Consider the following 23,203-nt stretch of genomic DNA (forward strand, 5'->3'; position numbering starts at 1 on the left):
TTAAACCTAACTAACCTAAGGACATCACAAACATCCATGCCCGAGGCAGGATTCGAACCTGCGACCGTAGCGGTCTTGCGGTTCCAGACTGCAGCGCCTTTAACCGCACGGCCACTTCGGCCGGCGTCTCCTACCTTCCAAACTTTACAGAAGCTCTCCTGCGAACCTTGCAGAACTAGCACTCCTGAAAGAAAGGATATTGCAGAGACATGGCTTAGCCACAGCTGCAGAGTGAAAATCTCATTCTGGAAACATCCCCCAGGCTGTGGCTAAGCGATGTCTCCGCAATATCCTTTCTTTCAGAAGTGCTAGTTCTGCAAGGTTCGCAGGAGAGCTTCTGTAAAGTTTGGAAGGTAGGAGACGAGGTACTGGCAGAAGTAAAGCTGTGAGTACCGGGCGTGAGTCGTGCTTCGGTAGCTCAGATGGTAGAAAGGCAAAGGTCCTGAGTTCGAGTCTCGGTCGGGCACACAGTTTTAATCTGCCAGGAAGTTTCATATCAGCGCACACTCCGCTGCAGAATGAAAATCTCATTCTGGTAAAATTTTCTTATTTTTTCCTTTGATTGCACTGTGAAATATTTCTTCTTGCCAAATTCTTCTTGCCAAGACTCTAGGCTAAAGGAAAGTACCATAGGTCTCGAAAAGTTCGTGAGTTTCAAAATACGGGAGACAAACGACCTTTCTTTCGACTGCTTTGATTTAAAAACTTCCTTTTGTTAAACCACCAAGGCGCCACAGACCTTAGTGTGTGATATAAATTTCATCTTGAAACCTCAACCCATTACTGAGAAAAAAGAGATCTCAACAGACGGATAGGCAGATAGACTGTTGGATAACAAATGACAAATTTTTTTTTATTGAGTTACAATTACAAATTATCAATTCCCAGATTTTTCCTTTACTTGTACTCTGAAATCTTGCTTACTGTCAAATTTTATGATCAGATTTTTTTTCGTCATTTCATAGGTAGTGATATGTTGACCAACTCTTCCTCGAACGTATGTTCTCGGAATTTCAACAGCAAACTTCTCCGTGATCCAAAACGCCTCTCTTGTAGTGACAGCCAATGGCTTTTGTTGAGCATCTCCGTAAACCTCTCGCACCGACTTTACAACCTGAGACGAAACGCGCCGCTCTTGACCGAATCTTCCTTATCTCTTCAGTTAATCCTACTTGGTATGGGCCTCAGGCTGATGAACAATACTTAAGAATCGGTCAAATAAGTGTTACGTAAGACACTTTCTTGGCGGATGAATTAAATTTCTTTAAGATTTTGCGATGAATTATAGCATGGAATGTGCTTTCTCTGCAATTAATGATATGTACTTATTCCACTTTAGGTCTAACGATTACCCTTAGCTATTTTATAATAACGGATATCTTCACTCGTTTAGAAGACGTATGTTACATTTATTTACGTTCAAGGTCAACAGTCAGCCCATGCACCAATTATCGATTCTCTGCACGTCATTCTGCACTTCGGGACAGCCTTCCTAAACATAACAGCATCGTCTGCAAAGAGCCCCATACAGCTTCCGATGTTGTCCGACAGATCATCTTTTCCCAAAACATTCGAAGAAGTAATGAGCCCAAGTGTAAGTAGAAACATTTTACTTAGCGTACCAGAGTTTGGATTCCAGAAGGATAGCTCGACTAAGAAGGGTGCTTATACATTCACTCATCAAACGGTACAAGCTCCGAATAATAAAATATGCCCAGTTGGTATTTTTTGAGAGACTTCCAAGGTATTTGTTGTGCAGATCATATTAACCTCTTAAAAAAACTCAAGTTTTATGGAGTTGATGGTTTTATCAATTGAAGACATTAAGTCTGAAAATGAGTTAGTGATCATATTTTTGGCGCTTTATTTTGCAGGTCCGTCTTGATCATATAAATTTTTACATTTTACTATGACCGTCTATATCAGATCATTTTATGATAGATGGTAGTAGCCGAAACCGGTCATAGTGAAACGTAAAAATGATGGCTTTACACACAGCCGCTTTGTATCATACTTAACCAAGATGATGCAAAAAAAATTTGATGAATAATTCAAACAATGATGGTAGGGTAGAAACTTTTAGTGACAGTGGAGAAATCACAAAAGGAGTCCCATACGATTCAATTTTGGCTCCATTCCTATTCCTTATGTATGTCAATGACGTTCCACAAGCAGAATTGGCACATTTTGCGGACGATAATAATGTTATTATAAGTCTCGCTATGGAGAACGCAACACAAGAGATTATAAAATATCTTTTTCAATGAATTATTAAGAGGTTCTCAGAAAGTGGAATCCCCATAAATTTTGAAAAACGAACTACAGTATATTTAGTTCTGTACAACAGAGCCATACCAGAAACTGATGTAGGTCATGAACGGGGGTCAGTAATAGTGTAGAATGTGCAAATTTTTGGATCTTTGGTAGTATCTCCTCGACTGCCATGCTCTACGTCTTAAGGACCACAAGGCGGGACTCCAGGGAATTTTAAACCCTTTTGACTTCCTAACAAGTGTTGTGATCGCCTTGTTTTACACCATCTCCAGCGCTCGCACCATTTCGTCCGCTTTGGCGTCAACATCATATCCGCCTCCTTGCAATGGTTATATCTTGTATTCTGCTATCAAAAGTTCACAATTTGCTCTTCGTAGATTGTATAGTCACTCGGGCTGGATGTTAGTGTCCAAGTCGTTACCTGCGTTTGTATGTATGAAGTAAATGAGAGTATGGTCACTTGTAAGTCCATCACAGGCCTTCCAATTGGCAATGTGTTCACTCAATTTCGAGTTTGCGACGATGGTATCTATGTTTGTAGCCGCACCTGCGCGGTTTCCGTCACATAGTTGATGTGTCTTTGTCAGTGTTATGTCTTTATCTGCACCACAATTGCGGCCATTGGATGTTTTCATCTGTTCTGTAACTGGCACGTAGTGTAATGCCCCCCCCCCCCCCCCACCATATCTGTAACATGACTTCTGTGTACATAGTATGTGTAGGTACAACTTCTGTAACACTTTCCCGAGTTCTTGCATCAACATGGCACTGCGCATCGCATTAATCACTGTTGATCCATTGTGGACATGGGACAGCGGCTCGTCAACTATTTAACAGAGAATTTTATCTGGCTGATCTTAATCACTTGTCTCTATTCCATTGCCGTTTGGATGCGATTTGATTGTAAGTAAATGCTACGGGAACCTGGTGAGCACATAATTCTAAACTGTCATCATATACAGTTCGGCCATGTGTCATCACTAATTATCTATACAGATGCTCAAAGTGCCTTCCGTTTTCAGTTTCTTCTCCCCCCGCTCCCCCCCCCCCTCCCCCCCTGACGACGACAAGCATAGTTTGCAGTTCCTACGCCTTTGTAGGCAGGTTGTTGACACTCAACTGAATATGATCAACTTCATCCATGAAAGGAAAATTTATGGTACAGCCTTTCGGATGACTGGTCCTAACCAGGTGGTTATTGCTATGGTTAACACATGAATATTCTCTAATGTAGCCAGCCTCATTGCATTTTCACACATTTCGTAAACAGGTCACGGGTCCAGCACTAAGCTCCTTCATTTTTAATATCATGTCCATCACTATTTTTATGCTTTTCATAATTCCCGTTGCCATCTGTAGGGCTCCATCAGAGACCTGTATAGCCGTGCGCTTTACCACACCATTTCCGGGATTCAGGGAGATGCGCTGGCCTCAGATCGAATCCGTCCAGTGGATTAACGTCGAGGGCCGGTGCATCAGCCAACCTGGATGCGGTTTTCACGCGTTTTCCCACATCTAGCTGGGTGAACACCGGACAGTACCCACGTTCCGCCTCGGTTGCACTATCGGCAAACATTTAGAAAAACTTCACACATTTTTATGTGGGGTAACACTAGACTCAGACAGTTGGAGTGCACAAATTTGCGTCCCGGAGAACAAATAAATGGTGATAGGAATTGTATCCTACACTAATACTGCCAAACCCAAAAGTTAACATGCCGGCCCCATGAACATACGTGTCGAAGGCCAGAAAAAAGAAAACGAACACATATGAAGTTATGTTCAAATTTTATGTGCTTCATTGATACAAATTCATGGGAACCTATCGATCTGTTGTTTTATGTAGATAACAGACTAAAAGAAAATAGCGAAAAGGATATTTTTGGTTCAGAAACGGCGGCTCAGATAATAAATAGTATGAGTTCACGAACCTCTGGTCGATTCCTAATCACGAGTCTGGGTATTTTGACATTGGCCTCTCAATAATGTATTCCTTACTGTCATTTCTTGTCAACAATATAAGCTTATTCTCAAGAATAAGCAGCTTTCACTCAGTTAATACTCGGCAGAAATCAAACCCGCATTAGGATCGGACTTCCTTAACTCTTGTGCAGAAAGGTGTGTACTACACTGCTGCATCCATTTTCAATAAGCTACCACTCTAATTCAAAAATCTAGCAATTATCCACGCGCTTTCAAATCGAAACTGAAGAGATTCCTCATAGGTCACTCCTTCTATTCTGTCGAGGAGTTCCTTGAAAAATTAAGCTGATTCTTGTTGTATTGTTGATTGCGTTTACTTAAACTTATGGATTGACTTTTTTCGGGTTCATAAACATTTTGTTTTTATCTGTTATTACTTTTATGTTGTAATTTCATGTGCTTACACGTTCCATGACTTTTGAGATTTGCTCCTCAATTTACATAACGTGAAGTGTAAATAAAAAATAAATAAAAAACACATAAATAAAGATTTGCATCACCCCTGTTCCCAGAACTCCTGATGACAGATGTTGACTGTGGACATTGTATCACAGACATAGTCCCCTTGATTGTTCAGAGATGTCACTAAACCCACCCAAAGATGTAAACAACCATGCATGAGCAGCGCCTATTAGACGGAGGGGGTCCGACAGTCGATCAGTTCCAGTCATTTCACCAGGAAGGAGGTACACGGCTCGTGTTGTTTGTAGTTCAACTATGCCTAGATGGTCAATACCGCGGTTCAAAGGTTTTCCGCATTGTTACTTTGTGCCAGGAAGGACTCTCAACAAGAAATGTGTCCAGGCGTCTCGGAGTGAACATGGAGGACGTGGAGGAGATGCAGAGAGACAGGAAAAGTCGATGACATCCCTCGCTCAGGCCACCCAGGCCGCTACCTACGGATTATGGCTCGGAGGAGTCCTGACAGCAACGCCAAAATATGTTGAATAACGCTTTTCGTGTAGCCTCAGGACGTGGTGTTACGACTCAAACTGTGCACAAAAGGCTGCATGATGTGCAACTGCACTCTTGACGTCCATGGCGAGGTCTATCTTTGCAACCACGACACCATGCAGCACGGTACAGATGGGCCCATCAACATGCCGAATGGACGGCTCAGAATTGGCATCACCGATGAGTGTCGCATATGTCTGCAACCAGACAGTAATCGGAGACGTGTTTGGAGGTAACTGTCCAGCGAACGCAGCAAGGTGGAGGTTCCCTGACGTTTTGTGGTGGCATTATGAGGGGACCGACGTACGCCGCTGCTGGTCGTGGAAGGCGCCGTAACGGCTGTACGATACGTGAATGCCATCCTCCGACCGATAATGCAACCATGTCGGCAGCATATTGGCGAGCCATTCGTCTTCATGGGCGACAATTCGCGCCCCCATCGTGCACATCTTGTGAAACTTCCTTCAGGATAACGACATCGCTCGACTAGAGTGGCCAGCGTGTTCTCCAGACATGAACCCTATCGAACATGTCTGGGATGGATTGAAAAGATCTGTTTTTGGACGACGTGGCCCACCAGTCACTCTGAGGGACCGACGCCGAATCGCCGTTGATTAGTTTCACAATCTGGACCAACAGTGCCTTGATAAACTTGTTGATAGTATTCCACGACTAATGCATGCATCAATACAAAAGGACGTGCTACTGGGTGTTAGAGGTACCAGTGTGCACAGCAATCTGGACCACCACATCGATATCGCTGTATGGTGGTATAAAATGCAATGTGTGGTTTTCATGAGCAATAAAAAGTGCGGAAATGATGTTTATGTTGATATCTATTCCAATTTTCTGGACAGGTTCCGGAACTCACGGAACCGAAGTGATGGAAAATATTTTTGATGTATGTAAATAAATAAATATCCACGTGGGTACATGGACCTCAGAGATGTGTCATACTGTAGAATGATTGCAAGTACTTTATCTTACGCCACTCCAAGAGGTTCGGCAGAGATTGATTAATCCACCTTAGAGGTATAGTTTTGTGCTAAATGTCCTGCTATTGTTTATCGTTACAGTAAAGCAAATCTTACTTATTCCCCTTTTGGGCCCCTGCATAGTTGGCCACCGTTGTTGCCGGCACGACGTCTGTCCTGCGGGTTTCCGACCCTTGATCAGCAGGCGCTACTCCTTTAGAGACTGTTTACGTGCCTCGCTAGTACTACCCGGCCCCGATACTACAGTATATAATGAAACTTGGCCTCCCGTGGCCGTTATCAGAAACACATCGTGACTTTACAGTAAACAAGCATTGTGGAAAGAAAATTGTATCACATCCTGAACGACGGTTCAGTGTGTCCTCTTGAAATATCATTATAACAACTCACGATAAACCGACTGATGCACTCTATCTCTCAGGTACAATAATATTGTGGTCGACTAATACACTGTTTGTTTAGATTTGCTGCTGGTTACAAACATTCTGTTTCCAGTCTTAATGCTAGGAGCCGCTACCAGGAACAATCATCATCATCCATAGCGCACGTAGCAGCCATGGTGTCGCTGCTATCGAAGGGACTAGCTTGCGTCCGCGGGTCACGTGCTCGTTAAGAGTCTGCGTATATTTGTCCGCCTGCGGTATACTCACGCCATGGTTCTATAACCATCTGGTAGTTGCAGTCGCAGCTCCGCTCCAGCCCACTCGCGCCGGCCACCTACAGCGTCCCGTCTGCTGGAGCTTGAATAGTGTTCGCACCACACCGCATCCTGCCCAACGGCTCCCAGCAGCTCATGTCCATTATAATTATCCGGGCTGTTATGCCGTGGTCGGTTGATGAATTCTGAGGTGATTCCCAACGTTTCGTCTCCGATGAGCAAACGGATGGCGTAGCTATGGGAAGCCCCCTAAGTCCCGTAATTGCAAACTTCTTTATGGAGAAATTCGAAGAACAGGCCTTAGGTACTGCCAGCAAGAAACCAAATATATGGTTCCGATACGTGGATGACACGTTTGTGTTGTGGAGACATGTTAGGGAGGAACTAAGCCGGTTCCACGAACATCTGAACAGTATAAACTCAAGAATTCAGTTTACTATGGAGGAGGAGGTAAACGGCAAACTACATTTCCTCGATGTGCTTGTGTTTAGAAACGAAAATGGTAGTTTGGGCCACTCAGCGTACCGCAAACCCACGCACACGGACCGTTATTTGCACCGGGATTCGAACCACCACCCACAACAGAAGCGGGGTGTTATCAAGACGTTAGCGGACAGAGCTAGAAATATTTGTGAACCTGAGTTGCTCGACGCTGAGATGGAACATCTCCACAATGCACTAACGAAGAACGGATATTCGTCCGCCGAAATAAAACGTGCGTTGAGGCAGCCACGCAGAAATCATACTGACGTACAGGCTACTGCAAAATCTAAGGTTTTCCTGCCGTTTGTTAAAAATGTAACGGAAAGAATAGGGAGGATCTTGACGAAGCGGAATATTACCGTAATTTACAAGCCCACCAGGAAGATACAGGAATACCTTAGGCCTGCCAAGGACGCTCGCAAACCATTGGAAAAATCTGGAGTGTATAGGATCCCATGCAGCTGTGGTGATGTTTATGTGGGTACCACCAAAAGAACTGTTTCTAAACGTTTGGAAGAGCACAAGGGAAATTGTAGAAGAGGAGGATCGGAACGATCAGCTGTTGCGGAGCATGCTTTCCAGCCAGGGAACCACAATATTCGTTTCGAGGAGACGCAAGTACTAGCGGCCACGAGCGGATACTACGAAAGGCTCTACAGGGAGGCAATCGAAATCGCTAAACACCCAAATAATTTCAACCGAAAGGAGGAGGGCGTCAAATTAAACGGTATAGGGATGCCGGTATTAAAGAAGATGTGTACCACTCGTCCACTACTGGGTGATGGCAACGGCGATCGACGGCGACGGACAGCGGCCAATTGCACTGACGTTTTCAAAACATGTGACGTCACGCCGCGGCGCGGGGGCACGCGGACACGGAATTTAGCGGCAGTCAGTAGCGAGCCAGTGTGTGTGTTGGACCTTCCATCAAGCTACGGACCCCCTTGAAGATGTCTCCCGCAGTCGGAGACGAAACGTTGGGAATCACCTCAGAATTCATCAACCGACCACGGCATAACAGCCCGGATAATTATAATGGACATGATATTTCCGGCCGTGAAAGTTTACATTTTAGTATCCCTGCAGCTATCAACGATCATACTGGGGACTGCGCGATTGTTTAGTCGTGCTGCGGTGACTATTCAACCGACGTCTTGTTGGACTTTGAGTTGTACTTACCTCTGTCCAGAGACTGTCTCAGCCATTCGGTGGCAATGCTGCAAAAAATATATAATGTCAGATTATCTGCGAAATGGTCATTCTTCGCGGTGCTATTTGCTACTATCATACGAGACCACAGACGAGGTTCGATTACGCTACGCTCTTTAAACTTCACTTTTAGTTACGCCACGAATCTGCAACGCTGCTCTGGCCTACAACGTTGCTACTACGTATCGCCTCTCACTGTCGCTTCCCTGTTATTGTATTCTGTACTGTCTTGTGTTTAGCTCAAGAAACAAGTTAAATGTTCAGTATTCATTTGTGTAAGTGTGTGAAACGTCCCCTTTGGAAAATTATGTATTACTGTGCTGGTAAACCTCTTACGTTATTTGTTCTTCAAACAGCTGAGCAAAACTGAACGTACTCAGACATTTCTCTCTTTACTCATTCTGATCATCACTAAATTGACACACAATATTTTTAGCGCAACGCACCCTTACTTTCAACAATCCCCACAAAAGAATGGCCCTGACTAACAATAACCTATACCTTACATGAATCACTTACCTAACAAAAATCTTGGTTACTCAAACTACTGCAATACAGTAAGCGCCAATACTGCCAACTAAATAAAAGATTCTAACTACTGAAGGCACTAACTACTGATAGGCATAGTTAGCAAATGAAAGATTTTGGTAGAGATCAAGCAATGTATTTACCTTAATAGTGTTCAAAAGTCATAATATATACATCAGTTCATGACATCCAGTCTTACAAATTTCCTTTTTCTGACGGACACACGTCCAGATCGCCCGCTCTCAAAATTCTGCCATCTCTCTCCCCACATCCACCACTGCTGGCGGCTCACCTCCAAATGCGCAACGCTACACGCTGTTCACATACAACTGCCCAACACCACAATAGCAAATATTCCAACAATGCCAACCAGCCACAAACTCCACACAGTACAGTCAGTGATTTTCATACAGAGCGCTACGTGGTGTTACCAACATAAAATCTTAAACAGCGTACTTAAATAGCCCCCATGCTCCCAACATACAATTTTACAAATTGTTTTGGGCAGTGGCCAGGCCTAATTTACAGTTTTTCTATTAACGCTAGTAAATATATCAAATACATACACTTATTGATACAATGTTGGCCAAAAGCGAAAATTGTTCTCATAAAGACACTCCTGATCATTCATCACAGTAGTAATTACATTGCACAAAGTCTGATCAGTAAAAGAAAATTTCCATGCAGTCTTGAAGAAGTAGTGTTGTCCTTCCAACGGAAGGACAGTGCTGACTCTTGACATGCAGACAGGTAATGGGCCACAATAGGGCAAACCCACAGTAGAGTCAGTCGAAGTTTTGAAGAATATTGGTAGGTAGGTCATCACAGAGCAGACCCAATGTAGTCCTGCTAGAGATTATGGTACTGGTGGGCCACCAGAGGTGGAGACCCACTGCAGTCCTTGTCGAAATAATGGTATTGGTGGGCCATCAAAGGTGTAGACCCACTGTAGTCCACCAACATAAAAACCTTAACAGCCTACTTACATGTGCTACAATAATTTTTTTTACATCCTTAACGTAGCATATTTCTCCATATTTTCTGATTTGTAGTTCAATGAGACAGGAGAAAGGAATGGACATATCACGATTATAGTGTAGCCATTGGTATCGAAAAGTTCATTTATTAATTTAGAGGCCCGAGGCATTGCATATTTCATATACACAGGGTGTTCCGAACCTATTCATTCATATTAATACAAGAGGTAGAGAACATCAACAGAAATATATTTAGTTAGTGAGGGCAATTTCTAGCGGTAGGAGCGATTTACATAGAAGCTGCTCGAACGCGCTACTATTGGCCTGTATGCACGGTACATAATCAATTGATTGTCGTGTCCGTCTGAAGATTCCTGATATGTCGACACTGATACCAGGAGAGACGACAGTTCTAATAGCGAGGGCTTATTTTGTTACCCATTCCGTTTCATACGCCAACTGACTCCTATGCCACAAGAGGAAGAAACCCAGACACGTGAGGTAAGATGACTTGGGTGGCCAGGTCACAAGGTCACCTCAGCTGATCCATAGGTTCCCGAAAGTGGCTCTCAGATGATTCGTCACAGGAATGCCGAAATAGGCTGGTGCCCCATCGTGCTAGAAATATATCCTTTTCCCAACATTCAGAGATACATCCTCTAGCAGTACTGGCAACACTTCCACGAAGGTGCGATATCTCTGCCTGCTGAGGCGGAATGGAGGAATGTATGGCGCAACCAACCTATCGCATTAACACTGAATAGCTGTTGACGAACACCAGGTCGAGTACCTCGTTGATTCAAATATATCCGAACATGAGAGTTGTGGATATTAGTCGTCACGAGTAAACAAGGCCTCGTCGGTGTGTAGGACCTCGACAGAAATAAGGGTGCGGGGCAGTCTCGGGTACAACCATTGTGCGAACTGCATGTGTTCGGGAAAATCTTGAAATCCTAGCGCTGTCACACGCTGGAGATGGAAAGGATGTAGCCGCTGCTGATGTAACACATTCCACACAAGGCTGCGTCTGACGCAGAGGATGTGTGCAATACGTCTTTTACTTGGAGACTGTCTTCAACATGTCTCTTTTTCTGTCAATAATCTGTCGTCTTTTACTTGGAGACTGTCTTCAACATGTCTCTTTTTCTGTCAGTACTCTGTCAGTGCAGCTCGTCCATTCCTATTCACAGACCTGTATATCAGATGCGTGCCGACCATTTCAGCGTATGTAAACCTGCCAGTGGTCACTTTCTTTTTTTTCTTTTTTTACGGTCATCAGCTACAGAATTCCTTATCTTGATCTACTTCATGATCATCAATCCTGATGTTAAGTTTCTCGCTGAACTCATTTCTACTACTTCTCATTACTTTTGTCTTTCTTCGATTTACTCTCAATCCGCATTCTGCACTCAGATCATTCCGTTCAGCAGATCCTGTAATTCTTGTCCACGCTCACTGAGGATAGCAATGTCATCAGCGACTCTTATCACTGATATCCTTTCACCTTGAATTTTAATTCCACTCTTCAACCCTTCTTTTATTCCCCTCATTCCTTCTTTGATGTACAGATTGAGCGGTAAGGGCGGAAGACTGTATCCCTGTCTTACACCCTTTTTGATCCGAGCGCTTCACTCTTAGGTCTCCCAATTATTGTTCACTCTTGACTCTTGTACATGTTGTATATTACCCGTGCCTCCCTGTAGCTAACTCCTATTTTCCACCGTCTGACATAGTCGAATGCTTTTTCCAGCTCTACAGATCCTATTAACGTTTCTTGATTTTTCTTTAGTATTGCTTGCATTATCAACCGCAACGTCAGAACTGTCTCCATGGTGTCTTATGTGTTATTGTTACAACTGACTGAATTGTTGTGTTTATAAGGAAATCTGCGTCGTTGTCACAACACAGCAAGTCTTGCGAATGAATCAATGTGATTCCAAGTAGACCACCGAACCAACCATACGTACACAGAGCAGTTTTGATTGTCAATACATATTCGCAGTCTGTGGCACCGATGCAGCAGCTTACGTCAGCACCACTGATGAAATATTCTGTGACATTACAGGCTGACTTCAGAGACCATTGTTCTCTTCCGAAATATATTTGATGTTCTCTACCCTCTGTATTAATTTGAAAGAACGATTTCGGAAGACTGTATAATTCAGTTTTCTCACATTTCAGTAGCCGACGTGGTTGTTGACTCATATGGAATAAATGTAGGAATACTTAAATCTCATCCTTAGACATATTCTAGAGGCCGCAGACTCAGATCACAATATAGTAGTGATGAAGAGTAGGCTGAAGACATTAGTCAGGAAGAATCAATACGCAAAGAAGTGGGATACGGATGTACTAAGGAATGACGAGATACGTTTGAAGTTCTCTAACGCTATAGATACAGCAATAAGGAATAGCGCAGTAGGCAGTACAGTTGAAGAGGAATGGACATCTCTAAAAAAGGCCATCACAGAAGTTGGGAAGGAAAAAATAGGTACAAAGAAGGTAGCTGCGAAGAAACCATGGGTAACAGAAGAAATACTTCAGTTGATTGATGAAAGGAGGAAGTACAAGCATGTTCCGGGAAAATCAGGAATACAGAAATACAAGTCGCTGAGGAATGAAATAAATAGGAAGTGCAGGGAAGCTAAGACGGAATGGCTGCAGGAAACATGTGAAGACATCGAAAAAGATATGATTGTCGGAAGGACAGACTCAGCATACAGGAAAGTCAAAACAACCTTTGGTAACATTAAAAGCAACGGTGGTAACATTAAGAGTGCAACGGGAATTCCACTGTTAAATGCAGAGGAGAGAGCAGATAGGTGGCAAGAATACATTGAAAGCCTCTATGAGAGTGAAGATTTGTCTGATGTGATAGAAGAAGAAACAGGAGTCGATTTAGAAGAGATAGGGGATCCAGTATTAGAATCGGAATTTAAAAGAGCTTTGGAGAACTTACGGTCAAATAAGGCAGAAGGGATAGATAACATTCCATCAGAATTACTAAAATCATTGGGGGAAGTGGCAACAAAACGACTATTCACGTTGGTGTGTAGAATATATGAGTCTGGCGATATACCATCTGCCTTTCGGAAAAGCATCATCCACACAATTCCGAAGACGGCATGAGCTGAAAAGTGCGAGAATTATCGCACAATCAGCTTAACAGCTCATGCATCGAAGCTGCTTACAAGAATAATATACAGAAGAATGGAAAAGAAAATTGAGAATGCGCTAGGTGACTATCAGTTTGGCTTTAGGAAAAGTAAAGGGACGAGAGAGGCAATTCTGGCGTTACGGCTAATAATGGAAGCAAGGCTAAAGAAAAATCAAGACACTTTCATAGGATTTGTCGACCTGGAAAGAGCGTTCGACAATATAAAATGGTGCAAGCTGTTCGAGATTCTGAAAAAGTAGGGGTAAGCTGTAGGGAGAGACGGGTCATATACAATATGTACAACAACCAAGAGGGAATAATAAGAGTGGACGATCAAGAACGAAGTGCTCGTATTAAGAAGGGTGTAAGACAAGGCTGTAGCCATTCGCCCCTACTCTTCAATCTGTACATCGAGGAAGCAATGATGGAAATAAAAGAAAGGTTCAGGAGTGGAATTAAAATTCAAGGTGAAAGGATATCAACGATACGATTCGCTGATGACATTGCTATCCTGAGTGAAAGTGAAGAAGAATTAAATGATCTGCTGAACGGAATGAACAGTCTGATGAGTACACAGTATGGTTTGAGAGTAAATCCGAGAAAGACGAAGGTAATGAGAAGTAGTAGAAATGAGAACAGCGAGAAACTTAACATCAGGATTGATGGTCACGAAGTCAATGAAGTTAAGGAATTCTGCTACCTAGGCAGTAAAATAACCAATGACGGATGGAGCAAGGAGGACATCAAAAGCAGACTCGCTATGGCAAAAAAGGCATTTCTGGCCAAGAGAAGTCTACTAATATCAAATACCGGCCTTAATTTGAGGAAGAAATTTCTGAGGATGTGCGTCTGGAGTACAGCATTGTATGGTAGTGAAACATGGACTGTGGGAAAACCGGAACAGAAGAGAATCGAAGCATTTGAGATGTGGTGGTATAGACGAATGTTGAAAATTACGTGGACTGATAAGGTAAGGAATGAGGAGGTTCTACGCATAATCGGAAAGGAAAGGAATATGTGGAAAACACTGGTAAGGAGAAGGGACAGGATGATAGGACATCTGCTAAGACATGAGGGAATGACTTCCATGGTACTAGAGGGAGCTGCAGAGGGCAAAAACTGTAGAGGAAGACAACGATTGGAATACGTCAAGCAAATAATTGAGGACGTAGGTTGCAAGTGCTACCTTGAGATGAAGAGGTTAGCACAGGAAAGGAATTCGTGGCGGGCCGCATCAAACCAGTCAGTAGACTGATGGAAAAAAAAAAAAAAAATAGGCCGCAGAAGTCATTTCACGGTTGTCACGGTTTGTGATCCATGGAGTTGCGTCTTGCTTGGCATTGTGCGATGTTCATTACTGGTGGCCTCTGGGGGGTGTTGTGGACGATAAATTTTCAAAGAACGGTGCTGTCTGGGAAAGGCACTGAATAAACAGAACATGGATGGACGCAGGTACTTGCAAAAACCCAGCACAGTGGGAATCAAACACCCACAAATTTGAAACAACGCTCGTGGAAGGGTCGCGTCTGGCTCTGCCTCGGTACTGCTCATACTTCGCCGTTGCAGTCCAAGTTGCGCTGCGCGGGCGGTTAGAGGGGTCGGCGGGGGGAGGCGTCTTTAGCGAAGTTTGCAGAAGTGAAATAAGCGGAGCCGTGTCCCGGACAGGGACGCAGCGAGCGTCTGTGTGGTCCGCCGCTGTGAATATTCATGCAGGGCTGCACAGTCGCCATAACGCACTGTGTGCGTTCAGTACACAACACAAAAGCTAGGCCAGAGCGGCCGGCTACGTTGCACGGCTGGACGAGCGGTGCGGCGGTCTCATTAACTTCACAGCCGGTAGCGGCCCTGTCAAGCACCGAACGACTCGGACAGTGATAGTTATTCCCATGCGAAAACAACTACGCTGGACCTGTCACTACGAGGGATACCACATCAGAAAAGAGAGCCTAGCCTTCCACGCTGTTTGAACGTTACGCTTGCATGAATCGTTGTGGATAAAAGAGATGTATTCATTTCTATTTTATGTGGCCTTCGGTGTGAATGCACTTTTCAGTCATCAAAAACTTAAACTAACTCGCCATCTGCAACTGCAAGACAAAATCCTACGCCATCCACATAGCTGAACGAGTCAAAGTGGCGCTTCTGCGATTCGTGCGGGCGAGTCTGCCAGGATCGAATCCTTTTCGCGGATTAATGACGATGTTGGCGAGACGGCCAGGCTGTATGTGGTTTTTAGGCGGTTTCCCACATGCAGATGGGCAAATACCGGGACGGTCTCTACGTCCCGCGTCACTTACACAACACGCAAACATTCAGAAAGAGTTCTCATACTTCAACACGTAATTTACCCTGGACATTAACAGGGTACACAAGTGTTGTCCCAGGGAGATTGGTGGTGTCAGGAACGGTATCCGGGCACCAAGTGACACGAATATTGCCAAATACCTTATACAAATTTCGCACCCATAAAGTGCCGGGAAAGACAAGTTAGAAGAACAAGAAGGAAAGTGATTAAACAAGTTTCAAAACACATAAATAAATAAAATATTAGCAAAAACGGAACACTCAGATTGTAAATACAGAAATAATAATAAAATTTTTATATATAATAAATTTTTACAACGAGATTTAGACAGTTACTGTTCTTTGAGATACAAACCATATTATAACATCTTCGGTTGTCGGGTGTTCTGCCGGATATCAGCGTCGTACTTGCACGATATTTCGGTCACGTAGCTCGTAACCTTCATCAGGTGCGACCTGAGACTGCTCCTCGAGTGGACCTGGCCCAGTATTTATGCCTATGGCCTTCTCTCTCCACCAACGGCTGCAGGCGCTTTCTCTGTGGTCCGCGCCCATTCCCTGCGACCTGCTGGAGTGTTGCTGCTCCGTTTTCCGTCCGCTGCGGTTCTAGGTGTTCCCTCTGCGGTCTGCGCCCACCAACCCCGCTCCTGGGGGTTTCATCTACGGTCTGGGGTACCAAGCGTTCCCCCTGCGGTCCGCGCCCGCTCACCACGATCTGTTGGAGCGTTGCCGCTCCGTTTTTCGTCCGCTGCGGCTCTGGATGTTCCCTCTGCGGTCCGCGCCCACCAGTCCCACTCTGGGTGTTCCATCTTCGGTCTGGTGCGCCTGGCAGTCCGTCAGGCGCTCGTTTTCCATCTCCATGTCTCTGGTTCTTCTTTTTGTGTAGTGTTGCAGCTGGCCCTGTTGCTCCTTTAACAATTCCAGAGCCGGATCCCAGGCTCTGCTTAGCTGGTACCCTGTGTCACAGTTCATAAGATCGTCAGCCATTTTAATTTCTATCGATTCTCTTATAACACTGTCCCAAAATCTGGGTGTTTGTGCTAGAATCCTGGTATCCTCATACTTCATGGCATGATGTAGTTCTAGACAGTGTTCAGCAATGGCTGACTTAGCCAGCTGCAACACTACACAAACAGGAGAACCAGAGACATGGAGATGGAAAACGAGCGCCTGACGGACTGCCAGGCGCACAAGACCGAAGATGGAACACCCAGTAGTGGGACTGGTGGGCGCGGACCACAGAGGGAACATCCAGAGCCGCAGCGGACGAAAAACGGAGTGGCAACGCTCCAACAGGTCGTGGTGAGCGGGCGCGGACCGCAGGGGGAACGCTTGGTACCCCAGACCGTAGATGAAACCCCCAGGAGCGGGGTTGGTGGGCGCAGACCGCAGAGGGAACACCTAGAACCGCAGCGGACGGAAAATGGAGCAGCAACACTCCAGCAGGTCGCAGGGAATGGGCGCGGACCACAGAGAAAGCGCCTGCAGCCGTTGGTGGAGAGGGAAGGCCATAGGCATAAATACTGGACCAGGTCCATTCGAGGAGCAGTGTCAGGTCGCACCTGATGAAGGTTACGAGCTACGTGACCGAAATATCGTGCAAGTACGACGCTGATATCCGGCAGAACACCCGACAACCCAAGATGTCATTAGATCGCCGGGAAAGCCTGAAGAGTTACAACCATATTATAGTTAAATACTAAAATGATGTCCTCTCAATAAGTGTGTGCAAGTAAAATAAATCTCACCAGAGATCTGAGAACTGTCATGTGATTCTTTAGTAAAAGTCCATAGGGAATGGTATCCTAAACTTCCACAGTTCTGCGGGGAAATGTTCTCTTTGCTGTTGGACTTTGAAACAAACGAAGATTAGATGATTAATACCTCCGAAGTCTAAGTTACTGGATCCTCAAGTGGTTGAATTTCTTAGTTGAAGACGGTACAAATGAGAAGGACTGCTGTCGTCATTTTAGAGGCTGCTCTGGTTTGTAATAAGATATTACGAAACCCAGGTAACAGAGGCTGAAACTATCCACATTATTTAGCTTTATTTACGTTTGATGTTTCCCATTCCTTATTTGGCTTTATTTACGTTTGATATTTCCGATTCCTCTTCCCATTCAGACGAGACTTCCATTTTTACTCTATGTAAGAAGCCTTGACCAACTAGTCTGCTATTTCGTAATACAAAATGCTTACAGCGTCTTTTAACTAAAGCAAATTAATTATTCTTTCTAGAAATTCAGTTACATCGTGGGCTGTATCAGTTTTTCCCTAATACTGTGTTTTTTATCAAATGTTTAAGCGAAGCGAAACAAGACCTCCTGTAAATGGCACAATAGCTTTTTGTCTGAATTTTCATAGCCAAAAGAAGAGTGAGAAATTCCAAAATGGGGCGGCAAATCAACCAGCTTGACTAGTTTTTCAAAAAAATGGTTTATTAACATTTTTGCTCTCACTGATATGCGGGAATTTATCGACCTATTGCTGCTGGAGCACCGAAGTTTCAAATCTCATCTGGGAGCCACACAAGGAGCATCAGAGCACAGCTATATGGCTGAGATTCTCTAGATAGATTAGGACCGGGAATGATGCAGAAGATATTAATTCCAGCCGTAACATCTGATGGAAGCAGGCAGTGAGAAAATCATTTTGTGAAAAGACAAAGAAAATATAAGTAGCATATTGTTTTGAGCCAACATATGGGACGAAATAAAAGAAATTATTCAGATAGTGAAGGGAGACGAAAATTTAATAGTCATGGGTGACTGGAATTCGGTAGTAGGAAAAGGGAGAGAAGGAAACGTAGTAGGTGAATATGGATTGGGGCTAAGAAATTAAAGAGGAAGCCGCCTGGTAGAATTTTGCACAGAGCACAACTTAATCATAGCTAACACTTGGTTCAAGAATCATAAAAGAAGGTTGTATACATGGAAGAAGCCTGGAGATACTGACAGATTTCAGATAGATTATATAATGGTAAGACAGAGATTTAGGAACCAGGTTTTAAATTGTAAGACATTTCCAGGGGCAGATGTGGACTCTGACCACAATCTATTGGTTATGAACTGTAGATTAAAACTGAAGAAACTGCAAATAGGTGGGAATTTAAGGAGATGGGACCTTGATAACTGTCAGAACCAGAGGTTGTAGAGAGTTTCAGGGAGAGCGTAAGGGAACAAATGGCAGGAATGGGGGAAAGAAATACAGTGGAAGAAGAATGGGTAGCTTTGAGGGATGAAGTAGTGAAGGCAGCAGAGGATCAAGTAGGTAAAAAGACGAGGGCTAGTAGAAATCCTTGGGTAACAGAAGAAATATTGAATTTAATTGATGAAAGGAGAAAATATAAAAATGCAGTAAATGAAGCAGGCAAAAAGGAATACAAACGTCTCAAAAATGAGATTGACAGGAAGTGCAAAATGGCTAAGCTGGGATGGCTAGAGGATAAATGCAAGGATGTAGAGGCTTATCTCACTAGGGGTAAGATAGATACCGCCTACAGGAAAATTAAAGAGACCTTTGGAGAAAAGAGAACCACTTGTATGAATATTAAGAGCTCAGATGGAAGCCCAGTTCTAAGCAAAGAAGGGAAAGCAGAAAGGTGGAAGGAGTACATAGAGGGCCTATACAAGGGCGATGTACTTGAGGACAATATTATGGAAATGCAAGACGATGTAGATGAAGATGAAATGGGAGATACGATACTGCGTGAAGAGTTTGACAGAGCACTGAAAGACCTGAGTCGAAACAAGGCCCCGGGAGTAGACAACATTCCATTAGAACTACTGGCGGCCTTGGGAGAGCCAGTCCTGACAAAACTCTACCATCTGGTGAGCAAGATGTATGAGAATATAATAATTCCAATCCCAAAGAAAGCAGGTGTTGACAGATGTGAAAATTACCGAACTATCAGTTTAATAAGTCACGGCTGCAAACTACTAACGCGAATTCTTTACAGACGAATGGAAAAACTAGTAGAAGCCGACCTAGGGGAAGATCAGTTTGGATTCCGTAGAAATACTGGAACACGTGAGGCAATACTGATCCTACGACTTATCTTAGAAGCTAGATTAAGGAAAGGCAAACCTACGTTTCTAGTATTCGTAGACTTAGAGAAAGCTTTTGACAATGTTGACTAGAATACTCTCTTTCAAATTCTGAAGGTGGCAGGGGTAAAATATAGGGAGCGAAAGGCTATTTACAATTTGTATAGAAACCAAATGGCAGTTATAAGAGCTGAGGGGCATGAAAGGGAAGCAGTGGTTGGTAAGGGAGTGAGACAGGGTTGTAGCCTCTCCCCAATGTTACTCAATTTGTATATTGAGCAAGCAGTAAAGGAAACAAAAGAAAAATTCGGAGTAGGCATTAAAATTCATGGAGAAGAAATAAGAACTTTGAGGTTCGCCGATGATATTGTAATTCTGTCAGAGAGAGCAAAGGACTTGGAAGAGCAGTTGAACGGAATGGATAGTGTCTTGAAAGGAGGGTATAAGATGAACATAAACAAAAGCAAAACGAGGATAATGGAATGTAGTCGAATTAAGTCGGGTGATGATGAGGGAATTAGATTAGGAAATGAGACACTTAAAGTAGTAAAGGAGTTTTGCTATTTGGGGAGCAAAATAACTGATGATGGTCGATGTAGAGAGGATATAAAATGTAGACTGGCAATGGCAAGAAAAGCGTTTCTGAAGAAGAGAAATTTGTTAACATCGAGTATTTGTATGGAATGTAGCCATGTATGGAAGTGAAACATAGACGATAAATAAAACTTCCTGGCAGATTAAAACTGTGTGCCCGACCGAGACTCGAACTCGGGACCTTTGCCTTTCGCGGGCAAGTGCACTTGCCCGCGAAAGGCAAAGGTCCCGAGTTCGAGTCTCGGTCGGGCACACAGTTTTAATCTGCCAGGAAGTTTCATATCAGCGCACACTCCGCTGCAGAGTGAAAATCTCATTCTGGAGACGATAAATAGTTTAGACAAGAAGAGAATAGAAGCTTTCGAAATGTGGTGCTACAGAAGAATGTTGAAGATTAGATGGGTGGATCACATAACTAATGAGGAGGTGTTGAATAGGATTGGGGAGAAGAGAAGATTGTGGCATAACTTGACTAGAAGAAGGGATCGGTTGGTAGGACATGTTCTGAGGCATCAAGGGATCACCAATTTAGTATTGGAGGGCAGCGTGGAGGGTAAAAATTGTAGAGGGAGACCAAGAGATGAATACACCAAGCAGATTCAGAAGGATGTAGGTTACAGTAGGTACTGGGAGATGAAAAAGCTTGCACAGGATAGAGTAGCATGGAGAGCTGCATCAAACCAGTCTCAGGACTGAAGCCCACAACAACGACATGGGACGGAAATGGAGACTAGAGTGTAATACTGGACGTTTTCGTCTTCTTCTTCTTATTATTATTATTAATTCTAAAGATGAATAGAGGAAAAATGTGTTTCCTACATCGGGTCTTAATTTTATTTTGTGTATAGTTTAAATAAAGAAAATATGGACAAATGATTTTTATCAGTGTAACGTTACTGGCAGCGTTGTTCACTGTCGTCCAAATTGTAAGGGCGGGAGGGAAGGGCAGCTGCAGGCTTGTGAGGGTAACCGTTCCGAGCTCCTCGCCCTGACCGTACGAATTCACTAATGGGGAATTGGAGAAAATTACATTGTACTCATGTAACATTCAGAGTCATTTATTCACCTCATAAAGTGTACAGCGAGATCCCAGGCCCACGTCAGGTCTTCTGGATGGATTATCAACCCATAGACCTGAGTTGCATAACGTTGTCAGGACCAGGTCCACGACTGTACGCAGCAGCTGCTGCGAAGGCAACGTCAACCGGGGAACGATCTACGGCACCCGAAGTGTGGCAGTTGCTAAGTGCGTTGGTGGTCAGTAGCAGCCCAGGTCGACCCTTTGACTCATCGGTACACAATCCATGCCATATGGCAATTAATCTCGTTGGACGATACTGGCTGACACTGACGTCTGCACCAGTGGACGGGATTGTTGGGACCAGCGGGTGGCAGCCCGCTATACGGCGGTAAACGACTTGATCCCGTTTCTTGGCTGGACGGACGCTATTTAGACGTGCTCTGATCCGACATGTAGTCCGGAGACATTCCAGGTGTCATGTACTCACTCTGTCATTATGATGAATTGGCGTCTCGGATTACGGTAACACTGCCGGTTGCAGAACGGTTGTTCGTGCCTTCACATATAGGGTGGTAAATGCTGAAATAGCTTCTTGCTGCAATTTACGGCAGCTATATGGTCATCAGATGGTGACCTTAAAACAAATCTGAAAAATCATTCACGACATTGAGTTAAATAACGCGTATTCACATTCTTGTAGCACAAGTGATTTATTAAAGATAACATATGTTTTGTGCACGTTGAGGTAAAATGGCTCTGAGCACTATGGGACTCAACTTCTGAGGTCATTAGTCCCCTAGAATTTAGAACTAGTGAAACCTAACTAACCTAAGGACATCACAAACATCCATGCCCGAGGCAGGATTCGAACCTGCGACCGTAGCGGTCTTGCGGTTCCAGACAGCAGCGCCTTTAACCGCACGGCCACTTCGGCCGGCGCACGTTGAGGTAATTCTGTGTTTAATTTCTGTAATTTATATCTAGAACCACTTCAAATGATATATCAACATAACTTAGAGAAACATTACGGAAGAAAAAGTTAAAATTAATTCAAACTAAAAAAAAAAATTATACTGGTAAATCACTATTTTAAAATTTATAGATCTCCATATTATTGCAGGAACGAGAGACTTCAGCTGTTGATATATATGAGAAAAATTACCACCACAGCTGTATCTTGAGAATGTATTTATTCTGTCACCTAACTAGTTTCGGTGGCACATCACCACCATCCTCAGGCCCTGTTTACCAAAGAACAATTACGCAATGCCAATTTTTGAAACCCAAACAACTATAAAACCACTAACACATAAAATTATGGTGTTCTAACGTATTAGTTGAAATAACCTTGTGGTAATATTCTATGAAGTATCAATAGAGCACATGGGTTAATACCTCATTTTTTCCTGCTCTAGATCAGAAAGGTGTAAGCGTGTAAAACATAAACACAGAATAACCTGAATCACGGTCATAAAACACATGGTTGTCGTCATATGTAAGAACAATGGACATCTAAAGAGCCAACTTCCGCTGCTTTCAAATCAAATCATTAAATCAATGTACCACGGTATAAATTTAACAAAGGGTCCCAAATATCAGACATGATGGAACTAAAAATTTTCATAAATTTTTAAAGGTGAATGCCTAACTAACCTAAGGACAGCACACACATCCATGCCCCAGGCAGGATTCGAACCCGCGACCGTAGCAACAAAGCGGTTCCGGACTGACGCGACTAGAACCGCTCGGCCACAACGGCTTGCGTACATTCTAACGACAGACCCACTGCAACAATACATGAATCACACAATTTTTTTGACATACTATCTCCAAGAACTGAAAAGGTCCTCCTCTCAAAATTCTTGATAAATGTGAACCCTTAAAAAATCTAATACACCAGGCCTCAAATAATATGTTCACTATTATACCCTTGTGTGATAAACACAAGCACCTAACCACAAGAAACAAAACGAAAATACCCACTTCAAACACTATATTGGCACATAATGAAACCCTTCTA

Source organism: Schistocerca serialis, chromosome 8 (assembly GCF_023864345.2).
Source record: "Schistocerca serialis cubense isolate TAMUIC-IGC-003099 chromosome 8, iqSchSeri2.2, whole genome shotgun sequence".
In the NCBI taxonomy this organism is placed as follows: domain Eukaryota; kingdom Metazoa; phylum Arthropoda; class Insecta; order Orthoptera; family Acrididae; genus Schistocerca; species Schistocerca serialis.